Genomic DNA, 24,389 nt, shown 5'->3' on the forward strand with positions numbered 1-24,389 from the left:
GAAATTTTATTTCAGAGCATGCCTGCTCTGGCAAAACATCACATCCAAAGACATTCTAGGTCTGTGTAATCCGGCTAGAATCCAAACACGGCTTTAATCTAGGAGAGAGGCAAGCAGGCCTGAGTTCACGACCAGCCTGGTATAGAGCAACTATCAGGTTAAAAAAAAAAAAAAAGCTTAAGTCTAGGCGTGGTGGTACATGCTTTTAACCCCAAACAATGAAGATAAAGTTAGTTTGTGGAAGGAAGCACCCATGTTTGAAAGTGATGTCTAATTGAGTGGCAGAAAAAAGTGATGAATCAGAGAGACTTGACAGACTAGGATAGGCCCAACCTCATGAGGAGAGAGAGGAAAAGGAAGCTATTTAAGGGGCAATGCAGAGAGAGAGAAGAGGCAGTGTTACTGGGACAGTAATAGATTTCATAAATGCATGCCAGACCCGGTATCTCTCCCTCTCTTTCTCCTTCTCCCTCTCCCTCCCCCTCGCCTCTCCCTTTCCCTCTCTCTCCACCCCCCACCGCCTGTTGTCTGTGGATCAGAATATGGCTCTCATTTACTTCTCCAGCACCATGCCTGTTTATGAGTTGCCATGCTCTCTGCTATGCTCTCTGCTATGTTCTCTGCTATGATGATACTGGGCTAACCCTCTGAGTCTTCAGTCAAGTCCCCAATCAATGCTTTTCTTTATAAGAGGTGCCTTGGTCATGGCATCTCTTCACAGCAATAGAGGAGTCACTAAGACACCAGGTTTTCTGTCTATCTTGATTTTATGTATTAAAAGGTTGGATTTGATATCTCTTAAACAGTATTCTGTGTCTGGCCTCTCTCTCTCTCTCTCTGTCTCTCTCCCTCTCTCTCTCTTTCTCTCTGTTCCCTTTCCAGCACCCATGGTTACAGATTGTCACATTTGCTTTTAGAGGCAGCCAGTAACCAGGTTTGGAGTCCAGAATACAGGTGTTCAACCATTGCCTTCTTGCCAAACACTGCCAGTTCTCATGGGAACCCCCGAAGAGTGTCAAATTCTTTTCTCTACCTCAATAACCTCCTAATTCTAATATAATTCTAATATGTATGCTGAATATAATCCTAATTCAGGGACTACTTCCTCCCCAATTTCCTTCTCAGGGCTAGGAATGGATCCCAGGGACTGTTACATGCTAGACAAGGATTCTGCCTCTGAGCTACATCGCCGTCCCTGCCTATCTATTGTGCATGGATGAAATGTTTGCATGCACTTACACATGCCACAACAGGCATGTGGAGGCCTGAGGACAACTTTCAAGAGCCAGTTCTCCTACCTTGTGGGTCCCGGAGACTGAACTCAGGTGGTTGGGCTGAGCAGCAAGTACCTTCACTTGCTGAACCAGCTTGTCAGCCCCTGCCTATCATTTTAAGTGGCTTGGCTTCACCACTAATTTGGACGTTCAGTAGATACCCTGAGGGATATTTTATTGGAAAAGAATTGCTCATCTGAGAAGAAGGGGATAATATGGGGCCAATGGGCAGTAGTTTTTGATTAGTGTGCTGAGGTCTCAAAACAGAATCCTAATCTAAAAATCACTGCACTAAAAGACCCTTTGCCTGAAACTCATGAGCAATTTGACAAATGCTAGCAAGAAAAAAAACTAGAGACTCTCCCCTAGGAAATCAGCCTCCAGTGCCTTCTCCAGTTGCCTTCTATATTCAGTTCTTTCCTCCAGATATCCTTACGCACATCCTCCCTCATCTTCTTCCAGCCACTTGCCTAAAGCTCTATCCTCCTCATGAGCCAGGATGCAGGCAACTGTGACATTTAAATGTTGGGTCTGGCTGGGGGTGTTGCTCAGTGGTAGAGTGTTTACCTAGCATATTGCAGGCTCTGTTCCCACCAAAGCGAAAACCTGGCATCTGAGCTGAGTTAAAAGCTGCTAATTTCCTTACCGCCCCCTCTCCCCCCGCAGATGAGTAGTACATAGTATAGATGGATTTTAAATTCTTTGGGGGCACAGAATCCAGGGTTATCTAACTCACGCATGCATTGAACACATGTTGTTTGGAGCCTCAGGTATGAAGTCCTGATGACAGAGGCTGTCCTAGTCAGAGTTACTATTGCTATGATAAAACACCATGACCAAAAGTAAATGGGGGTGGGGAAGGAGTTATTTCACTTACTCTTTTACATCCACAGTCCATCACTGAAGGAAGTCAGGATAGGAACTCAAATGGCACCGGAACCTGGAGGCAGGAGCTGAGGCAGAGACCATGGAGGGGTGCTACTGACTGGCTTGCTCCCCATGGCTTGGTCAACCTGCTTTCTTATAGAACCCAGGACCACCAGCTCAGGGATAGCACCACCCACAATGGGCTGGGCCCTCCCCCATCAATCACTAATTAAGAAAATGCCTTACAGGCTTCACTATAGCTTGATCTTATGGTGGTGTTTTCTCAAGAAGGGTTCCCTTTTTGCAGACGACTTTAGCTTGTGTCAAGTTGACATAAAACTCACCAGAACAGAGACCAAATGAACAGATGTGGAAAGAAGCCCAAAGTATCCATCTTTCCACAATAAACCTAAGTGTAAATCAAAGCCTGCAAATGGAAGTAAAAAGTCTCCTAACATTGATCTGAAAAACAAACAAACAAACAAACAAACAAATAAACAAAAACAAGATGAGAGGAGATACTTGGTGAGAACTAGAGATTCTTCTGGACAAGGTAGCCAATTAAAAAAGTGTGGCAGCCCTTACATTTCATTTTGTCAATGGAGTTGAACTTGACTTGGAAACCTCGTCTGAAAACAGAAAGCAGAACTGGAGCAAGCCCTGCTAGCTTAACTCTAACCCTGGCTGAGGTGCAGCATGTTGATAGAGCTTTAGAACAAAAATAAGACTAGATCCAAAGTAAACTGTGCAATTCAAGATCAAACTGCTAGGGCCTAGTCCCGAGCCCACACCTATGGATGAAAACACTTGTAGATATCTTAAACTGGGAAAGAGACTACTCCAACATCAGACGCAAGTGCACACACACACACACACACACACACACACACACACAGAGACAATGTGCAAAGAATGAGAAACATGAGAGCACACAGTGCTAACTGGGGTGTCTTCATCAAACCCCTCCCCTCAGGGAAGCTTTTTGCAATTGACGCCCACTGGTAAATGGAAAAATCAGTTTTCTCCAATGGAGTGTCGCTGGATATTATCAACCACATTTTAGGTCAGGTTGTAAGCCGTAGAGTAACTGGCCAATACAAAACAAACTCGTGTGTTTGGGTGTGCGTGTATGTATGTATGTGTACTTCTTATTTTATTTTGGCATTTTTGTCTTACTGGTTTTTTTGTTTGTTTGGTTTGTGTTTTGTGGTTTTCCTTTTTGAGAGGGGGAGGAGAGGGGAGAATATGAAAAGTTGGGTGGATAGGGGGCTAAAGAAGATCTGGGTGGAGCTAGGGGAAGAGAAACATAATCAAAATATATTGTGTGAAAAAAATTAATAACAAAGTAGTCAATTCAATTTGCGTGGCGGCATGTGACCAACTGCTGGGTAGAAAATATTTCCTTGTTTTCAGGAGTCAGCTCGCGTATTGCTTTAGGCACAATTAGATAGTATGAATTAAAGAAATCAATGTTCATCTTTCAGGAGGAAGTAGGTATTGAGGGACAGACAGGCTGAATGATGGTACAATCGTGGGTCATAAGATGCCATGGCTTAACAGAATATAGTTAACTCTGCCAGAAACCTGTAATCCAGACCCTCTCGGACCGTTGTTATGGGACCCAACAGAAATGGATTTCAGCAGCCTCAAACTCCCTGAGCAAGTACCACTTTGGGGTAAAAATTCGTTTTATGGGCCACAGGGCATTCCATAAAGTAGAAACCTAAATTTTAAAACAACACTGGCTGTTGTGGGTCAGTAGCCACACAGCACTTTGCTTTGTCTATGTTTTAAGTGTGAGAGGCTTTCAGGCTTTGCCAGTTCAAGGGACTGGACTTGTGTTGGCATTTGGACGGAATCTAGGCTAGAAACACCTGCTTTCTCCTGATACTTCTATCATTTTTCTCCATGTTCTGTTATTTGTTTGTTTTGGTGTTATGACTGAACCTGGGCCTTGGGCTCACTGATCAGTTAACCCCACCAGGAGGCTGTAGCCCCAAGCCTGATGCCTCATTTTAACTTTGTGCAATTGTCTGGTTTTAAGTCTCCTCAGCTTCCTTTGCTCTCTTCTGATTGAACTCCGGGTTTCCACATGTTAGGCAATTGCTCCATCACTGAGTGACATCCCCAGCCCTAGATGATGATGATGATGATGATGATGATGATGATGATGATGATGATGGTTTTATATTTATCTATTTATTTTGTGTGTGTGCATTTGTGTGTGTGCCATGGCACACATGCAGAAATCTCTTTTGCATTTTAAGGACTGAACTCATACAGACCTGGACAGCCTTGAACTTTCTGTGAAACCTAGACTGGCCTCAAACTCACTATCCTCATGTCCCAAGTCACATCTCCTGTCCATCCTCATCGTTCACATCATTCCTTTCCCACTTAGTGCTTTGCTAACCACCCTATGATGTTGGTGACAGGAAGGATGGGCATGTGGACCTCAACTTACACTGTGGCCTTGTCCAGCAAAAGCTCCTCATTCTCTCCAGTTTCCAGGGAGAAGGGAGGCAGCAGAGAGGCCCTAGTGTGCCTGCATTTGTGCGTCCAGAAGGCTGCCAGTTCATATGGCCCAGTAGGATAGTGAGGCCTCTTCTGGAGAGCCCAGTGTGATTCCGATACTAAAGGGAAACATTGTCTGCAAAACTGCAAGTCTTGGGTCATTAACACTGAGTTATAAAGGAGGTTGTGAGGCATGAAGGTGTCTGCTGGGCCCAGCATTGTGGCCTTCCAAACGTGAGTGCTTCCAACTCACTTCTCCAGCCACTCCTGCCCTCGACCCACTATGGAGCACCAACAGGTGTGTTGTGGACCAGCCTGATTTAGGGTCTAGGAATTGTATTTCTTTTTTTGTTTTGTTTTTCTTTTTGTTGTTGTTGTTTTGAATTAACATTTTCATTTTAAATTGTTTAAAATTCACTAAATTTTAAATTAAAATTTATTTTTAAGTTGCCATAGAAAATGTATGTGTTTACAGAGTACCATAAGATGTTTTGAGATATATATATATATATATATATATATATATATATATTTGTATATAATATGATATCAGAATAAATGCCTCCATCTCTTCAAAATCTGATCATGTCTTTACAGTAAAAACATTTAAATTCCTTTGTTCTAGCTCTCATGACACCCAGAACTTCCTTCCCTTCTTTAACTACAACTTCCTACTCTCCCCACCCTTTTGTCCTTTCCCCACCAATCCAGCCAACTTCTGTGAAATCGGCTTCTTCAGAAATTCCACACATAGGTGAGATCATATGACATTTCCCCCTATTGCTGCTTATTCGTGTATTCATGAATTTATGTTTGTCCATGAGAGCATGTGTGTGCATGTGGAGGTCAGAGGTCAACATACGTAGTTGGGGTTTTGGTTTCCTTAAAAATCTCAGTTATGTTTTTTGGTAAACATGTGTTTGTTTTAATCTCAGGTGTCAGAGGTCAGACGGCTGCTTCAGATTGCCCACAGCAGCGGACTGTTTGCCTCTGAGAGGGGTGTGATCTTGACAACTGCATATAGCTTAGCTCTGTGGACTCTGGAGAAGAAATAAATGCCAGAACCGGGGTAGTGGGCACTCAGAAAAAAGCAGCAGCAGCAGCAGCAGCAGCTGCTGACTGTTACTGAAGTCTGAAGTAGTTGGCGATTTCCTGACTGTGAAGGTTGGACTTGCCCCAAGAAACTGCACGCCCCCTCCCCACTGACCTTCTTTCTCTCTTACCTGGTATTGGGGTGTTGGAAGGCACTGGAATGGAGAAGGGAAGCAGAGGTGTAAAAACCCCAATAAAATAGATTTTAAAAATATGCTGACAAGCATAAATGTCTTACTCAGCCATTTTTCCACCTAGTTTTTTGAGACAAAGTCTCCCACAGAAATGCAAGGACCTGCCTCCTGGTGCTCGGGTTACAGACACACACCACTGTGCATAGCTTTTACTCTCAGGATCTGAACTCAGGTCTTGCTCAGAAGCTCTTTATCAATTAAGCCATCTCCCCAGCCTTTGTGTTTCTTAATGAAAACAGAGGAGCCTGAGTACCACATACCCAGTGATGGAACATATGTTTAGCATGAATGCAGCCCTGAGTTCAATCTCCAGAGCATGTATGCATATATGTTTATATGTAAACAATATATGCCTCAAAGATCAGTATCAAATTCTTCCATATAGCTTTATTTTCTTTAAAGTATGTTTACACTTCTTTATGTGTTTAGCATGAATGGAGCCCTGAGTTTAATCCCCAGCATACACACACATGCAGAACATGTACACACATGTTTATAAATAAATATGCCTCAAAGATCAGGATCAAATTCTGCTATGTAGCTTTATTTCCTTTAAAGTATTCTTACATTTCTGCATGCATGTATGCATGCATGTGTGCACGTGTGGGGGTCAGGGGACAGTTTACAGGCCTCAGCTCTCTCCTTCTCCCATGTAGTTTCTGAAGATCAAATTTAGATCACCAGGCCTCGGGGCAAGAAGCACTTTTACCCACCGAGCCATCTCTCCAGCCATGCTCTTCAGCTTTAAAAGCAACCTTTTTATATGGGAAAATTTTAGTCTAATACAGTCCAGGGCTCCTGGGTTGGGAGCTGGTGATTTGTCTGTGGTAGGGCTACTCTTCTGCTTAAATTGATTGAGAGTAGAATCACTTAACAGGAATTTAGTGTGTGTGTGTGTGTGTGTGTGTGTGTGTGTGTGTCTGTCTGTCTGTCTGTCTGGTGTAGAACTATATCCTTATCTTTCTCAGTAGTTTTGGATGTTGATGAAAAAAATATATAGATGCTCTTCAACTCATGATGGGATTAGGTCCTGATATGTAGTGTTAAATACAAAGCACACAGAATATTCTCAATTTACCAGGCATAAAGCTCAGCTTTGCTCACTTGAAGTGTTGCCATAGCTGGGCAAAGTCGCCTACCACAAAGTCTGTAATAACAAAATTTCATGTAACCCACTGAGCAAAAAAAAACAAGAAGGCTGTTAGAGCCCTGGGGAACAAAAAATGGTTAAGTTAAACTGAGGTAAGTGAGAAGCTGTCTATCTGAACAGCTCACGGCAGCTTAGTCTCTGTGTTAGTTGGAACTTTTTCCTGAAGCCTGTCTTTGAGTGTTACATTGTTCGCAAGCATCCCCGAGCGAAAGCATCCGCTCTGCCTCCTGGTTCCCAAAGTCTAAACTGTTTAATATTTAACCCATTAAGAAAATCTGCCAACTGGCTGTTCAAGAGAAGGCGAATAACCCAGCAATGTCTTTTGAGGGGATTGGTGAAGCAAAGCGAAAACTCTGGGAGTAAAAGAGAGTGAGTAAACTTTATCTCTAGGATGCAATACTGTTTACATTTATATGTGTCTTTGACAATATAATGGATCTTGCGTTATCTTGTGGGTGTGTGATTCAAAGTCGTGATGTCTGAAATTGTTCCATTTAGTAAGCAAAGAAAAACAAAACAAAGTAAAACACAGATAAAGACTCACCAAATAAAAAAAAAATAAATACAATGATAGAGAAGGCCGGGGGAAGATCCCGATTTGAACCGCGGTAATGGATATGCCATGTACGTAATTCCGGGGCCATAGGGTCTGTTTCAAGCAGTTGAGGTTCAAATGTGTGTGCAGTTCACATGCCCATGTTGCTCAGTGTTTTTCTTTTAGGAAAGTTCCCATGCAGTTCTGAGGCCCTGTCCTGGGCAAGGTAAACAGTGGTGCTTTGCTAGCTGCGGAACAGATAAAGCGTCTATCCATTTAACTAGCGCTTGGAAACCAAACAGGTCCCATTAATTCAATGTCGTGCCCAGAGCCAAGAGAAATAGATGCCTCATCAGGCTTTACAAAGGGAGTTCACAGTAGTCTCTGATATGATGGAACAATATCTTTGAAAGTTTCAAAACACAGATAAGATGAACTCATTTGTATTTCTTGGGAATTACTCTTTTGAAACAATAAGTTCCAGCCAGATTGAGGGTGCTCTGGCACACAGTCAATACCGCCACCTGCTGGCTGGATTGAGGAAGGTTATTTTTGTCAAAGTCACAGAAATGATGAAATTGAGTCATCTGGCAGGAAGGCCTAAATTGTCATTCCAAAATTTAAACTCTCTCTCTCTCTCTCTCTCTGCTAATAGTGTTCATGGAATTATGGCTGTAGTTTTCAAACTCGTGAATGTGCATTTACAACACACACACACACAAGTTTCCGGTGTGATATTTAAGCATACTGGTTGTGAGTCTTTGTGGTGCTTGCTGTTGTAATTTGTCTTCCCTCTCCCCCTTTTACTCCCTACCCTCCTCCCCCATCTCCTTTAAAGAAGCAAGGTCCAGTTTGGCTGGCCAGGTTGGGTTTGTGTCCTTGGGGTGAAGTGATCATCCGGTGGAGCTGGGGCTGAGGGATAAATGGAGGGAAAGAAGTGAAGCTCATACCGACCAACCAAATTTCTGTCATGGTGGCAGGATTCATTAAATGTTCAGGAGAGGGTTTTAAGGTGAGTGCGGGCTGTGTGGTTGCTGACGTCTTTAAATAGGCTCTTTGTTGACACAGAGCATTATTTTTAATGGTGTTAACAATGATTTAATCATAAAGACATTGTGCTTTTATCTGTGAAAATGCTCTACAAACACTTCTTCTCACAAATATTTTAGCACCATGATTCTGAAGAGACAGTTGAACCAAATGTTTTTCCTGCTGTTTCTGGAGTGTGGCTACATTTCACATTTGACGTTTGCTCTGGTCTTTGAACCGGGTGAACGTGAACAATGACTACTGCAAAATACACACAAGCAACATCTCTGCAGCCGCAACAGCTGCAAGGGCCTTTTAAATCCTTTAACAAGCAGCCGTGGGTTTGGGGTAGAGTTCAGAGGTAGAGCGGTTGTCTGACGTCAAAGAGGCTCTTGATTCTGCCCTTCGCACCGCGCACCCATATACACACACCGCAGAAACTCACACCAGAAAGCAAGCCTCAGCAGTGGTGGTGGGAGAGTTGATTCAGAGAACTCCACCAAGTGTGCACGAACGACACCTGTAGGTTTCCTGACAAATGACAACATAGATAAAGTTCCCCAGCGAACATAGCTCGAGTGTATGCCCCAAAGACACCAGAGCCTTTACTCAGGGACAGAAGTTCAGAATTTCAAGTTAAACAGAAAACAAAAACAAAAAACAAAAAACAAACAAACAAACAAAAAACAAACAAACAAAAAACCCGAAATGATCTCCATGTGGGAAATGGCTATAAAACTCTAAAAGCAATGCAGCACAAACACCCTGTGAGTGTGCTTTCAGGCATACAAAAATGTCAGTCATATTATGGTTAAACATGTTTTTGTTCCTGTTCATAAGGCCTCAGAAGTGATTCTCAGCAGTGTCATCTTTGTTGACTGCAAGTTTTAAGGCTCTTGGAGAGCTGCCAGGCTTTCTTTGTAGTTAAGATGGAAGCTCCTTTGCTTATTGCTTCTAGATCACCTCCCACTAGAACCCACTTTGATTGGTTTCTGGGCTAGGAGACACCATAATGACACCCCATCCCACCTTATTTTGTCAGGGAAACAGAGGAGGCCTGCCTGCAGGAGGACGTGGAATACAGCTTCAAAGTATGTTTCTAGGGGGTAAGACAAGGATGACGGTTTAAATCAGCAAGGACACTTGAGCTGTCCTAATGGGATGAGTGTTCTTTTTTGGGACTAGTGGAATTAAAATATTGTCATTTTTAAATCTTTAGTGTTAATATATCATTCTACTTTCTTTCCACCATATTCTTTTTAATGAAATTCTTAAAATCTAAGTCCATCATTTCTCCCTTCTATTTCTTCCCTCTAATCCCTTTGATGCCTACCTCCTCTAGAAACTATGGCTCATTTTTTCTTTAACTGATTATTATACACACATTCACACACACACACACACACACACACACACACACACGTACCTTTAATCTATTTAGTGTTACCTGCATGTACATGATTTCAGGGCTTGCCACTTGGTATTCAGTAAACAATGAGGGGCCTCATCCTTAGGGAGGATTTTTTCCCATTCTCAGCATTCTGTAGTTGCCTACTGTTCTTTGACTAAGGGTGGGGCCCCCCTAAGATTTCCCCCTACCATGTTAGCATGTCCACTGGTGTTCTTCTTCAGATCTTGTGTGGGCAGCCATGTTGAAGTCTCATGGGTCAAGCTTCCCTGTCATTTTCAGGAAGGCAGAGTCTCACAGCAGATTTTCTGGCCCTCTTACAACCCTTCTTCCATCTCCCGCTTCCTTGATGTTTCCTGAGCCTTTGGCGCAAGAGTTGTGCTGTAGATCTATCAGTTAAGCTGGGCACTGCATGATCGCGGTTTGCCTGGTTGTGGTTTTCTGTAGCAAAGAGAAGTTTCTCTGATGAGTGGTAAGGACCACACTTGGTATGGTGTGAGGATAAGCGTTTTGAATGCAGTCAGGCATTAGGCTGGTTGAGGAAAATGGAGTGGCAGTAGGTTTCCTGTCAAGAGCTGTGACCTCACTGCCTGAGGTAATTGGCTAGATTTCCAGGACCACGCATGATCCCCCCTCCTGTTGAGTATCCTTAAGTGTGACTAGAGACCCACTGGTTACCCACTAAGATATGAGTGCCGCCGATGCACCCTTAGATCATTGTTGTATTTCTTGTGTGGGGGATGGGTAGGACCGTTTGTTGCTTCTTCCCCTGCAGCTTGCATAGCCTGTGGAGCTTTCATCCCTGCAGGTACTATAAAGGTTGTCTTCAAAGGGGGGCCTCCAAGTTGTATATAACTCAGGTCTTCCAGGTCTGATGTGCTTGCCACCATATTCTTAATTTTTAAAAATCCATTAGAAACTTTATTATAAGAAATTTACAAATAAAAACAAACAAACAAAACAACCACACACTGAAGTTAGCCGGACCCAAAGACTACATAACTCAGTATAAACTTATATACAACTAGAGTAACTATTTGAAATGGAAGCCACGGAGCTTTATACTGGATTTTATGCTTTCTCTATTATATGTATATTTATAACTTATTCATCACCAAAACCAAAAACAAACAAAAAAAATGAGAAAGTTAGAACCAGAAAGACAATTAGCATCGTAATTGTCTTTTAGAGCTTTTATAGGTCATGTTCATTGCCTGTTTTCAGTCCTTCCTTAACTAAGCTTTTTTGATGGAGTTTCATTATATAGCCCAGGCTGGCCTCCCATGTCTGAGCTCATAATCCTCCTGCTTCAGCCTTGTGAGTAGCTAGGACTGCAGATGTGAGCTTCCTAAGTGTCCCATGGAATTTTGAAACAATCATTTAGGTCTATACACATTAAAAGTTTATACTGCCACCATCATAAAAGTTTATATTGCATGCTGATGTATAAAATATACAAAAAAAATCAAAAGTCTGTGTGAGTTCAACATAGGGCCTTCATCAAAGGTTGAAATTGTGATTGGGCATGAGTGCTTTCTACTATTTACTTCTTGATGGTGCCAAGGGGAGCTAAGACCTCGAAGATGCACAGCCCGCTGTGACCAATACCTTTCTTTACAACCCTTTGCAGAATGACTCCTCAGTGAGTCCCCCTAAACATTTCATTTTTAACTCATTCAGTCATTCAACCGCTGACTTGTTCAGTGGCTCACTATTCTCTATCTTCTGTGCTTGTCATGAACCTTTGTTATGGCAAAATATGTTAAATACGTGGAAATAGAAAAGTACAGTGGTTAAAAAGGGGAAAAAAAGCTGTTTTTTCTCTCATTTGGTCTTTGCCTTTTTTAAAAAAATCTGAGAGAGGGTCATATATATATGTCATATACATATACATAGGGTCATACACGTAGACTGTTCTAGAACTTGCCATCTTCTTCCCAAGGTCTGGGATGCAGCTGTGTACCACTGACTCCGCTTTTTGTGAGTCTTTTGAAGTTTCCTCACCTTCATTTTTTTTGGGGGGGGAGGCACTTCCCAGGGCTTCTTTCGGTGTGGAGAAATGCCGTGCTTTGTTATAAGAATTCCTGGAGCTATTCTAAGGGGAATCCAGAGGATTAGGGCAGCAACATTTTCACAGTAAGCTCACGTGGGTAAACTGGTAAGTGGCCGGCTGTGCTTCTCTCTCAGCCTTTCCACTATAATTACGACTTCTTTCTTTCTCCAGAAAAAAAAAAAGCGCTTTAAGGATAAAGGTTAATATCGACTTCTTCGAAGCAGTGATTAGATTAGGTAGATTGTCCGCAGGTAAGTGTTTCCCCTTCCCATTTATAGTTTATGGCAACAGAAAATAGGTTCTTAGTGTTATTGCACAGAACATCAGATTTTTTTGGAAACTGATGATGTCAAGTTGGAAACTGGGGGCAAACCTGAAGCTTGGTGCCATAAATACCCTTATCATCGAGTCTTAGCCAGTCTTTGGCCTCAGTCACTGTGGTCATGTTCTGATCACTCCTCGAATCTCCATCTGCCAGCTTCTCTTCCATAAATCAAAACCAAGTGACTTTAAAACAAACTTTAAACATGTAAACCATAGAAAACTCCTCATTTTGACCATTTTGGGGTATCAGTTCAGTGGCATCAAGCACATTCACATGGCTCTGTGAGTCACAAACCCCGTTTTAGGGCTTTTTCATTTTTCTATGCCCAAACCTTGCACCTCCTGAACTCATACTCCCCAGTTCCCCTCCTCAATCTACAGAGAGTGCTGCACTATTTTTGGTGAGTAAAAATTTTCTACTCCGCAGCCCTCACAGAAGTAGAATCAGACAGTATTTGTCCCCTGTGGTTAGCTTCTTTCCCTTAGCACAATAACCGCAAAGCTCGGTTTGCTGCCTGTGCCAGGGCATCGTTCCTATTTGTGGATGAGTTGTATTCCACAGGTGCCACATTCTGTTTACTCATCTGTGGATGGATGGGAAGTGCTTACACCTTTTTGCCTGTCACAACTAACACTGCTGTGGCTATGGGTGTACACTTGTCTGCCTGCTTGCAATTACTTGCCGGCTTGTGTAGTAATTCTGTGTGTAGTCTTTTGCGGAATCACCAAAAGATACCCATGCCCATCTCACACTGCTACTGGCAATGCACAAACCATTCATTTCTCCACATCTCTGTAGCATTTGCTAGTATCTCCAATCGTGTGTGTGTGTGTGTGTGTGTTGTCTGGGGAGAAAGCCCAGAGCTTTGTCCATGCTAAGGTCATGCTCTACCATAAATTTACACTCCCAGCCTGTATTAATCATGGTTCTCGAGAGGAGCAGAACTGATAGAATGAATATCTGTCTGTCTGTTTGTCTATAGAAAGGGGATTCATTAGATTCATAGGTTGCAGTCCAGCTAGTGTGAAAATGGCCATCTACCAATGGAAGGTCCAAGAATCTAGTTGTTTGTAAAAATAAATGCATGGGTTTTCCATACCTGTTCTAGCTCTCAAATAATGACAGAGACTATTACATTTATTAATAAGCTTCAAGCACTAAACCTGGGCAGATACTCATCTATTCTAATATGTCTATGCTGATCTGGACTACTTTCGAGCCATTACTACTACTCCATTACTAGTTAGTCTTACCCTGGTTGCTTCTGCTTCATCTTTGGCCTCATGGAGACTCTCTCCTCCTCATCTCCTCCTCCTTTTTCCTCACAGTGACCTTTTAGCCATTTCTTCTCTCTTCCTCTGGGACCTCCTAACTGGGATCAGAAGTCCCACCTCAACTTTCCTCTCCTGCCTGGCTATCGGCTGTTCAGCTCTTTATTAACCAATCAGAGATGATGGAGAACAATTTTTATACAATGTTGAAACAGGAGATTCTTCATGGAAATGATAATGTCCATGTCTGGTCTGCAAACAGATCTCTGGGCACAGAAATCAACATCTGAATACGCAGTGCAGAAAACCACTCCCCAACAGCAGCTGTTCAGTCCATGGGTCTAGATGTCTCAGCTCATCTTCTAGATATACTGGATTCCAAAGAAGTAGAATCTAATGACAGTGAGGGAATGAACTTGCAAGAGCAAGCAGACAGAGAGCAAAGATTTTTACCTTTTTCATCGTTCTTTATAAAGGCTATTGCCAGAAGGCATGACCGAGATTAAGAGTGAATCTCCCCACCTCATAAAATCCAGATTAAAGGTGAGTCTTCCAACTTCATATGATTTAATTAGGAAAAATCCCGCATAGATATACCCAGCCACTTCGGTTTTAGTTAATTCCAGATGTTGTCAAGCTGACACCAAGAATAGCCATCAGATAGCCACACACATTCTTTTGAATAATGCCATGCTAGTGGCTAGGAAGAGGTATGCCATTGTGACTTTGATTTGAAATTCTCTAATGGTAATTATGGTAAGCTTTGTGCCATGCACCTAATAGCTAGTTCCATACCTTTGGAGAAATGTCCTTTCAAGTCCATGCTACTTTTGTAAGTTTTGGGAGATAAATACATGCAACTTTTACCTATTTATTTTCTTGACTTCCAAGTCATGCTACTAAATTGCACTATTCTGTTGCAAAACAAGTGTCAAGATTTGGCCTATGTATACCATACTGAATAATATTCATATAGTTGATTTTATTTCACAAACACTGAGGGAAATGATGAATGATTTAATTTTGTTTGAACTAGGTGTACTGTAAAATGTTCTCTGTATACCAGGTTTGTCCCTTCCCTGGGAACACTGGACTTGCCTGAATGTCTAAGCCTCTGGGCTTCTGACTGTTTCTCTCCCATATAACAGGCTAGATCTTAGGATGCCTCCAAAGAGAGTCTTTGCATTTTTCAGGAAAGCTCACTAGCTGTGTTTTTAATAATGTCAACATTCTATCGCCCAATTTCTTTCCTTTCACAATCTCACACTTCAGTTTTACTATGCTTTTTTTTTGTACGTGAAATTGATTCAGTCTTTTTTATGAAATATGAGAAAACACTTAATAAAATGTTCCACTTAATTCTCTCTTATGAAATTGGAGGGGTAATGTCTGAGTTATTGAGTCACGGGGCAGCACATTCTTGGCCCTTCTTTGGAGTTCAGAACCTGCTTTGGTTGCTGTCATCTCTGGGCTTGCTTTATTGGCATGGCATGGTGATCTGGGTGCCCTCTTCCATTGCTATGGCTACTCCATGGCTCTGAGCTCCCACCTTTGCCAACAGAGAATGGCAGAGGGAAGTCAAGCTCATGAAAACCAAGCCAGCTTCTTTTCCAGGATGCTGCTGGATTGGATTTTATCTGCTGGCCACAGCTCCCCATTTGCACAGGATGGAGGCTCGCTGGTTGGATGATGTGCTTCTGTGCTTTTTCTTCATCAAAGGGTGGATTGTGTTAGCCTGCCAAATTCATATGTGGTCATATTTGGAGACAGGGTCTTTATAGAGGAAACCAAACTATAATGGAGCCATGAGGATGGGCTGTGATCCAATAGGATTTACGTTCTTGTGTGAAGAGGAGACAGCACCTAGACACAGGCAGGCGGAGAACCATGTGAGAATATAGAGAGAATACCATTTCCAAGCAATGGAGCTGTCACAAAGTGCAAGGTAGATTCACCCTTCTGCTTATCAGGGAGTTACAAGTCTCTGCCATGTTTTTCATTAATGAACTTGGAGCTTGGAGGACAGGAAGAGGCTAGAAGCTCAGGATAACAAGCAGTGGGTACCAGCTCTTCTCAGCTGCTATGGCTCTATTAAGTCCAGTCCATAAACCTGCCATCCATTTCCCTTCTGCAACATGGCAAAGAGTTGCACATTGGGATAGAATCTTTGTCTTTGGGCACTGGCAAAAGAACACGGTACCAATGCCCTGATCTTTGAGCATGTCTATAACGTGATAACATTTTAAAGTTATGTTCATTTCTCCCCTAGAGGAATGGAGTTCCTAGAGAGCCTGTCCTTTGCGCTGCTGTCTTCTGCATGTAGAATAAAGCTGGGAATTCTATAAATACCTATTAAATGAGAATGTAAGTGCAGGGTAAGGAAAAGTGTATAATGTGGATAAATGAACAGTTAGTTCAAGTGAGGTTGTGGCTGAATTCAGGGCAAGCTCATGCTTATGTTCTTGTCCCCAGTCCTGCCATCTGTAGCACCCATGTCCATAGGTACCTCACCAACTCACAGGAGGAAACACAAGTGCTGTGGGCTCCACAGCGCAGCTGTTAGGGCCAAATGGACGAAGCATTTTAAGAGTTTTGAAAAAAAAAAGGATAGTTGAGGAGGGGGGTGAAATACAATAGTTGAGGAGGGGGTGAATAATCTATTTTTCATTATCCTTAACATACTCCACATGGGTAATGTTGCTGGAGCACTCACCAAAGCTTAGAACCCTCTAGTTATTATAGAGCAGGTAGACTGTAGGCGACACAAGTCTGTTCCCCATGTGCGAGAGGCCAGAAGTCAGAGAGCAGAGTGCCAACCTAGTTGGATTCTGGTGAGGGCTGTCATCCTGGTTTACAGATGGTTGTCTTGTGCCCTCACACTGAGAATGGATCTTCCTCAATAAATAAGGCTGCTACTTTCACCATGAGGGATCCCCACCATGGCTAATTACCCTCAGAGGACCTCACCTCTTAAGACCATTGTTTTGGCTGGGATTCCAAGATAGGAGTTATGCTAGAACATGAACATTCCTCCCACAGCAATTCATGACCAAGACAGATTGCAGATAACATGATCCCAGAGCAACCAGTGGTCCAGAGATCGTAATGATGGACTCCTGCTCATCTGAATAGCAACACTTAGAGGGACAGATGACACAAGAGATGACAAGGATATGTGGAGACAGGGCTCTGCTCATGGGTCTAAAAACTTGCAGTCATTCTGGGAAATCACCAGTGTCTTTGTGCAATTTGTGTGCATCTGTCCTCTGACCCAGGATTCCTTGTCTTGAAATTGTGCAACGTACAGCTTTCACAACAGCAAGTGGTGGCCCAGGTTCAAGACCACAAAATGAGCTGCTGGAACATCTGTGAAGAAGACCTCCTGTTGCCAGGTAGCTCACAGACCAGGGTTTGTCACGGCAGCAGTTCATGGAAAACAGAAAACATAAAGCCTTTGTATGCCAGGGGAAAAGGAAAATAATTCTGCCACTGGAGAAGCCCTGGGGTCTGGAAGGAGGACTGGTCATTGTGATTCCATGAAGGTACCAAAGCCGTGCCTGGAGGAAGTGAAACACTGAAAGAGCTTGTAGGAAGGGAGTCTGGAAGTTTCTAAAGCCAGAGCTCAGGGAGGCTGTTGAGGAATAGGGACCTGTACTGTGGAGGACAGAGGAGCCTGGAAACCTACAGTGGAAACCTGCTGAGCGAAGAGCATCTCTCTTTGGAAGGACCCTGTCTGCTTCAGCATGGGTTAGCAGAAACCAGATTAGACCAGGAGACTAAAGGGCCATCTTTTCCTCCCTGGGAAGAGACCACAAGGCTGTCCCTCCCTGGGAAAAAGGCTCCAGGACCCCTAGACAATTTAGGAAGACAAGAAGGTGCACGCCTGTGATCTGGAATTCCCACCGGTGTGCAGGTGGAGGCTTGAGCAGGGGCTGATTTCATCTGGAAACTGAAGCAGTTCTTGCCTGCTGTGCTAGTTTTTCTCATCCATTTCTTCACCGCAGTGTGACTCCTTCCAAGGTTTGTGGCTGCTTTGTATTGCCGTGACCTGGCGATGCGTCTGGTATCCTGGCTGTTCTTAGTAAACGTGGACGAACAGTGCCAATAGGGGAGGGCACAGGAGGTTTGTGAAGGCAGAGGGGAGCATTGAATTCCTCCTCTATCCTCCAAAAGCGTACTCATCTGCCCCCAAAATCTTATTGAAGGTACAGATTCTGGGGGAGGCTGCTGATTGAGCGCAGAGAATTATTCTGCAACACCCCAAGTTTGCACACCTCACAAACCTTGGAAAAAAAAAATCATGGGTCCCAAACTGCACATCTAACTCAGGTTTCTCCCTGACCGACTGAATGGCCCATGCACCATGCACTCTTGAATAATGATTGGGTAGGAAGCAAATTAATCACCTTCTCAAGCAGTTGCACACAGCAAAGAAAAAATTCACCATCATGTAAGTCATTTTGACTCAATGATTTTCCCTAGAATATATGTTTTTTTTTCTTGTAGAACTTTATAGATGCAAGTCCATAAAGAAAAAAAAACCATATTTCTAAAATGTGAGAGGGATCTATTGAAAATGTAACCATTTAAAAAGTTGTTTGAAAATTTAATTTCCAGCCAGGCATAATGGCATGCCTTTAGTCCTAGCACTTGGGAGGCAGAGGCATCTCTGAGTTTGAAGCCATCATGGTCTACATAGTGAGTTCCAGAGCAGCCAGAGCTACATAGTGAGACTCTGTCACAAAAGAAAAAAGAAACACAAAAACAACAAAAATTAATTTCCACAGAATGTGACCTTTGCTAACAGGGAGCTTAGCCTTGTCAGCTCTGTGGTATTTGATAGATTCCAAATGAAATTGAAACCACTGCTTTCAGTATGTTCTAGTTCCTGGAATAGAGACTTGTGAAATGATCTAGTTGTATCGAAGGACCAGTCTGTTGGCCTTACAATAAGCAAATGTAGGCATGTTCTCTCCAGACAGGCTCAGCTGTTTAGTAGCCAATGGGATGGAAAAACAGACCAAAACCAACCAAGGTGTAAAGGTTTTAATGATATCTTGTTTACAAAAAGTTTATTTTATTATTTTCAATCATGTGTCTTACCTGTCTGGGGTTATGTGCTTGTGATTTCCCTGGACAGGATTTACAGGTGACCCAACATCAGTGCCCGGAATCCAGTTCTGGTCCCCTGCAAGAACAGTTAGCCTTTCTCCAGCACTCTCCACTCCTGCTTTAAATTTTATTTTTATTCAGTGTATATTTGTATGCTTGCCTGCTTATCTGTGTCTGTCTCTGTGTATGTGTCTCTACATCATGGATGCAGGTACATAAAGAGGACAGAAGATGGTGTTGGATCCCAGGAAATGGAATTATAGGCAGTTGTGACTCACCAAATGTGGGTGCTGGGACCCAAACCCAAGCCTTCTGCAAGTGGAGCAGGTGCTCTTAACTGCTGATCAATCTCTCCAGCTCTTCAGCCACTGTTTTCCTTTTTAAGTTTTTGAAAATATTTCTCTCATTATTTTGAAGTGTAGGTGTGTGTCAGGGCATCTCCAGTACAGTTGCCTGTAAGGTACCCTCCCTTTCTTGTCATTCAGAGGTGAAGAATCAGGGTGACCTCTGTGAGCTAGAGACATCAGGCAGAGGATGAGGCCCTGCAGGTCTCCATGGAGGAAAAGTCCTGATGTACCCAACATGGCTCAAAGTGTCCTGTGAGGACAAAACAGCAGCAATTTTTATTTATGAAGCCTCTGAGGTCTAGGGATTGTTGCAGAAGTTAGCAATAATCAAATATATCCTTAAGATAAAACATATCAACTTCAGCCTCAACTAGTGCCATGCTTTGTGGTGGTGAATGCAAAGTATTCTCACTACAGTTAGGTACATATGTAGGTATGCATGTCACCCACACATGTTCTTCAATAATGTGTGCACGCATGTTGTGCATCGTGCTGGAGGCTGCAATGTGCCATGACCTGTGTAGAAGTCAGGGGACAACTTTTGGGGACACGTCTATCTTTCCTTTGTTTTGTGTCATTAACCTTCATTGTTAGGCAGCAAGCACCTATACCTACCAAGTCATCCTGCTGGCCCAGCCTGCTTACTTTAACATGCCTATTTTACAGACTGTTTGCTCTTCTTGTGTGGCACTAGCCAATGTAACTAGACAAAAAGAAGACATTATGAGTTTCAACCATCCCAGCAATAGAGGGGACACTGACTCGTGAGTAACACCTCACATCTATTGGGGCTCAGCATCTGATAAAAGGTACATGAAGTCAATGAAAAAAAATTACAGGTCGAATAATAAATGAGGAAGAGCCCACATGAAAGTTGAATAAAACTGGGTCCTTGTCTCAAATATTGGCTCCACTGAGCTTGTGAATCAATCAAAACATTCACTATAAATGACAAAAACAGAAATCAATACTGTTTGAGAACAGAAAAGAATTAAAAACATATATATTGGGGCCTAGAGAGATGGCTCAGTTGTTAAGAGCATTTGTTGTCGCACAGAACCCGGGTTCAATCTTCAGCACCCACACGGCTGCTCACTACCATCCATAACTCTGGTTCCAGGGTGTTATTTGATGCTCTCTTCTACACACATGGTGCATGGACTACATTTAAGCAAAACAATCATATCTTATTTTCATAAAATAAAATAAACATCCCTTTAAAAAAATTTAAAAAATAATATTGAAGTAGGGAAGGTTTTTGTAGTTATGATAAAAAGCTGTCAAAGTAAAACATAAAAGTAATTCCAAAAACTCAAAAGGTAAATGGCTGGGCAGGAAAATATTTAGAAATTCTTTCATAAGCAAACGGCTAATATCTCTAGCATTTAAACTCATCCTTCAGAAACAATAGAAACATTTCAAAAACAAAGTAAAAGCGGAGAAAGGCTAACTACACAGGATCCAGCAAAGCAGAAACAAATAAAAGACTCATTTACCAAGCATTTTACTTTAGATAACTTTAAAGCTGTGCTAAGATAGACTATCACAACAAGCATCCCCGTCTGTTATCTGTTATGCAGCGTCAACATTTTCAACTCATGACTAATTTTGTTTCACCTATTTTGCTCCCCACCATATTTTCCCAGAAACACCTATTCCATCTCTCACACTGACAAAGAATTAAGACATCGAGGCGGAGTAAGATGGCTCGGGAGTAAAGTGCAAGCAGGATGACCTGAGCTCAGATCCGCAGCGGCACTAGGGCAAGGATGAAGATGCCGCATGTCTGGTCCTGTCTGATCCCTGCTCAAACAACCTGTCCGAAATTGTGAGTGTGCTGCATTCAGTGAAAGACCATGCTGCAGAAACAAAGAGCCTGGAGAGATGGCTCAGCAGTTAAGATCTTTTACTGCTCTTGCAGAGGACGAGGGATCTATCCCTAGCACCCGCATGGTAGCTCATAGCCGTCTGTAACTACAGTTCCAGGCGATCCTTCATGAGCTTCTGCATGCACTCGATGTACATACACACACTCAGGCCCACACACATACACATAAAACATTTTTTTAAAAAAGAAGAAAGCAAGAGCAACAGAAGACATCTAATAACAACTTCTGGCTGTGACACACACAAAATGGACACAGTTTCCTGGAGAAGAAGTGAAAACTCAGGAAATCTCTTCTATTGTTGGAGGGGATATAAATCATGTTATACTCCTCTCCAGAGAGTATTGCTTCTTAGCAATAAAAATTATAAACTCTTTGACCCATAAATTCCATCTCAGGGATGTTTGACATGGCTGTCTTGACATGTGCAAGCGTATTCATGAAGTTTGTAATAGCCAATGACTGGACATATCTTATATGCTACTACTTTGTAGCTGTGACAAATGGGGATACTTGTTGATACGGTATATTTAGAAGTGAATTGCAGAGAAAGCTGTTTTGAACCTGGTTTAAACACTCTACAGGGCAAAACTGTATCAAAACGTCACATGGCCACTCACATGCGTGCACAATTTGATATTTTTAAGGTATCAGTTAAAATAAATTTAATTAAAGGTGTTCTGGGAGATAAAGGGCATCGCGCTTGTGGTTTCTTACTGGTTCCTATTACGATAAAGCAGTTTTCAGCTGTGGCTTTCCAGAGGCCTTTTGGTAATGTTTGGAGACATTTTTGGTTGTCACAGCCGATGAGCAGATGCTGCCGGTGCCTGTGAGCAAGGCTGGGGTGTCACTCCACATTCTGTAACGTGCGGGGAGCACGTTGATCTGAGTCTCGGCTGGGCTGACTTTGAGAAACCCTGATGTAAATGACAGCGGCAGCTGTGGGCCTCTGGTCTGATGGAGGGAGAGAGGGATTCTTTCCAAAAAGAGGGAGTATTTGCCCTCCAAGTCTCGGCAAACAGCTGCCTCGCCTTGCTGCTTTCAGATGGAGGTCTCACTAGTCCGTTGGAGGATGAAGCACACTGATGGTTTTCCTTAAGTCCTGACAGCCTCCAGAGTTGGAGAACAGACTGAAATAGGAGCAAAAACAGTGTTTGGAGTATTGCTTAGTGGTGGAGCTCATGCTGAACTGCTTAAGGCTCCATGTTCCATTGCTACCACTGCAGAAAGCTCTTCCTTTGACAAAGAATATTTTAAAGACTCTGCAGTAGCAAGAATCTATCTGCAAGACACTGATAACTCTAAGGGGAAGTTGCGGCTTTCAGCAACTAGATTCTAAGCAAACCGAGGTTAGTTTACTTGTGACATGTGAATGTGTACCTCAGCTCAGAAACCCGTTACAGTTTTTGCTCTAAAACACCCCTGGGGACAGTGTGTGTTAACTAAAATATGGAAGTTGTAGAAAATTTTGGTGAAACAATAAAAAAACAAAAGAAGTTGAATGTTTGATAAAGTGAAGTTGGTTTTGATGGTGGGGTGTAAAGGAGTTGAATAACGGCTTTGCTTATGCCAGACAGTCACTAACACTGTGCTGTGTTCACAAATCCCTTTTTATTTCAAAATAGTTTATGTGTATGAGTGTTTGCATGTCTGCGTGTGTGTGTGTGTGTGTGTGTGTGTGTGTGTGTGTGTGTGTGTTGCCAGAAGAAGGTGTTATAGCTCCTGGAACTGGAGTTACAGACTGTTTTGAGCTGTCTTGTAGGTGCTGGGGAATGAACCCTGGTCCTCTGTAAGATCAGCAAGTGGTCTTAAGCAATGTGCGATGTTTGAACCATCTCTCCACCTCTATCTTTTTATTTTCGATACAGGCTCTTGCTATGTAGGCCAGGAAGGCTTCAAACTCATGCTCCTCTGGCCTCATACCCTGAAGTCCTGGGTAACAGGAATGGGATTTCAACCCATTTGAAAGAGCTTTCCAGCTGAGACCTAATTTTCAACTTTAGCGGAGCCTTTTGAATAAAAAAGGACTCATGGGCTGTATGGAGGTTTCATTGAAATACTTCCAGATAAGCTTTCTAAAGAAGAAACTATTCAGCTCATGTTTAGGCACTCTTGTTGGTGAGACTTTGTGGGTATAGCTTCTGACAGTACTAGGAGATACAAAGCAAATGCTCTGGTCAGTGCTCTTATAATCTCTCTGCTGGCTCTTCTACGATGTTCCCTGAACAGGAGTGTTTTATGGGTGTGTCCACTGGATCTGGGCCTCACAACTCTGTATTTTGATTGGTTATGTTTTTCTGTCCTGGGCTCTATCTGTTGAGAAGAGGAGTCCCCTTGATGGGGGACTACACTTACTGGGGGTGTAAGGACAAATGTTTAGATTGTTGTTAGGCATTATGCTGTTTTAGTAAGGACGGGTTGCAGGTTCTCCTCTGATATCTATTACTTCACTAGCCAAAGTGTATGGCAAAAAGACAAAAACAAAAACAAACAAACAAAATAACAAACCCCATGAGGAATCAAACCCTGCTCAAAGAGCTATAGGCAACGAGGGAATGCTGATAGTAGGAGAAATAGTCTTCCCAGGGAAGAGCATCCCAGCTGATCATCCAAATGCAAATGGTCAGCCCTGAAAACATACATACAAGTAACATTATGTAAGTGAGCATGTTATATTTAGAAATATATGTGTATATACACATACCCATGTAATAAAAATGAAAAAGGAGGTTGTGAATTTGAAAGCAAAAGGGTATGTAGAAGAGTTTGTAGGGTAAAAGGCAAGGAGAAATATATTGTAATCTCAGAATTTTGAATGTAAAATAGATAAAATAAAAGCAGAAATGCTTCTCTAAAAATTAAATGTTTTGATAATTAAGATGAGGTACTAAAAATCTTGGATTTGAAAATTTAGATGAAGAATTCTTTAGAGCAAATTCCATGCAAACATTCCCAAAGCCCCTAATTCCCAAAATTTGCAAGCTCTGGTTTTCTATTTCGGAGAAGGGATATTTGAACTGAATTTTTAGATGTGGCCTCTGACCCTAGAAAGGACATGTACCTCCCTATCTATAAAAAAAAAAAATACAAGCTGACTATTTTCCATGTGTTGAGCATTGTGCCATGTGCACGGGTGGTGTGGGCACAGCTGTGAACAGGACAGACCTGCTTCTCACCCTCCTATAAGCCAGGCAGGTTAGCTTTACCCAGTGTGCTGGGGTAAGAGGGATACCTTGGGAGCATCCTTACAGAGAACCTCGGGCATTCCCAGAGAGGGACAGCATTTCACCTGATGGTTTAACTTTCATTGTTAGTTTGGCTGAAAACCACCT

At 42.6% G+C, this 24,389-nt stretch overlaps 1 long non-coding RNA gene across 8 annotated transcripts in view; it reads left to right on the plus strand.

Annotated features, from left to right (window-relative positions):
• The window catches only part of LOC110558634 (uncharacterized), a 102,053-nt gene that overhangs the window by 49,235 nt on the left and 28,429 nt on the right, over nucleotides 1-24,389 (plus strand). Inside the window, exon 6 of one of the 8 annotated variants that reach the window (XR_009587595.1) lies at nucleotides 20,818-22,489. The exons of the other annotated variants lie outside the window; for them this stretch is intronic. This is a non-coding gene — a long non-coding RNA (uncharacterized LOC110558634). Of the gene's footprint in view, nucleotides 1-20,817; nucleotides 22,490-24,389 lie in introns of those variants that run through there. 8 annotated transcript variants of the gene reach the window in all.

This window comes from Meriones unguiculatus, chromosome 19, assembly GCF_030254825.1.
Source record: "Meriones unguiculatus strain TT.TT164.6M chromosome 19, Bangor_MerUng_6.1, whole genome shotgun sequence".
Classification (NCBI taxonomy): domain Eukaryota; kingdom Metazoa; phylum Chordata; class Mammalia; order Rodentia; family Muridae; genus Meriones; species Meriones unguiculatus.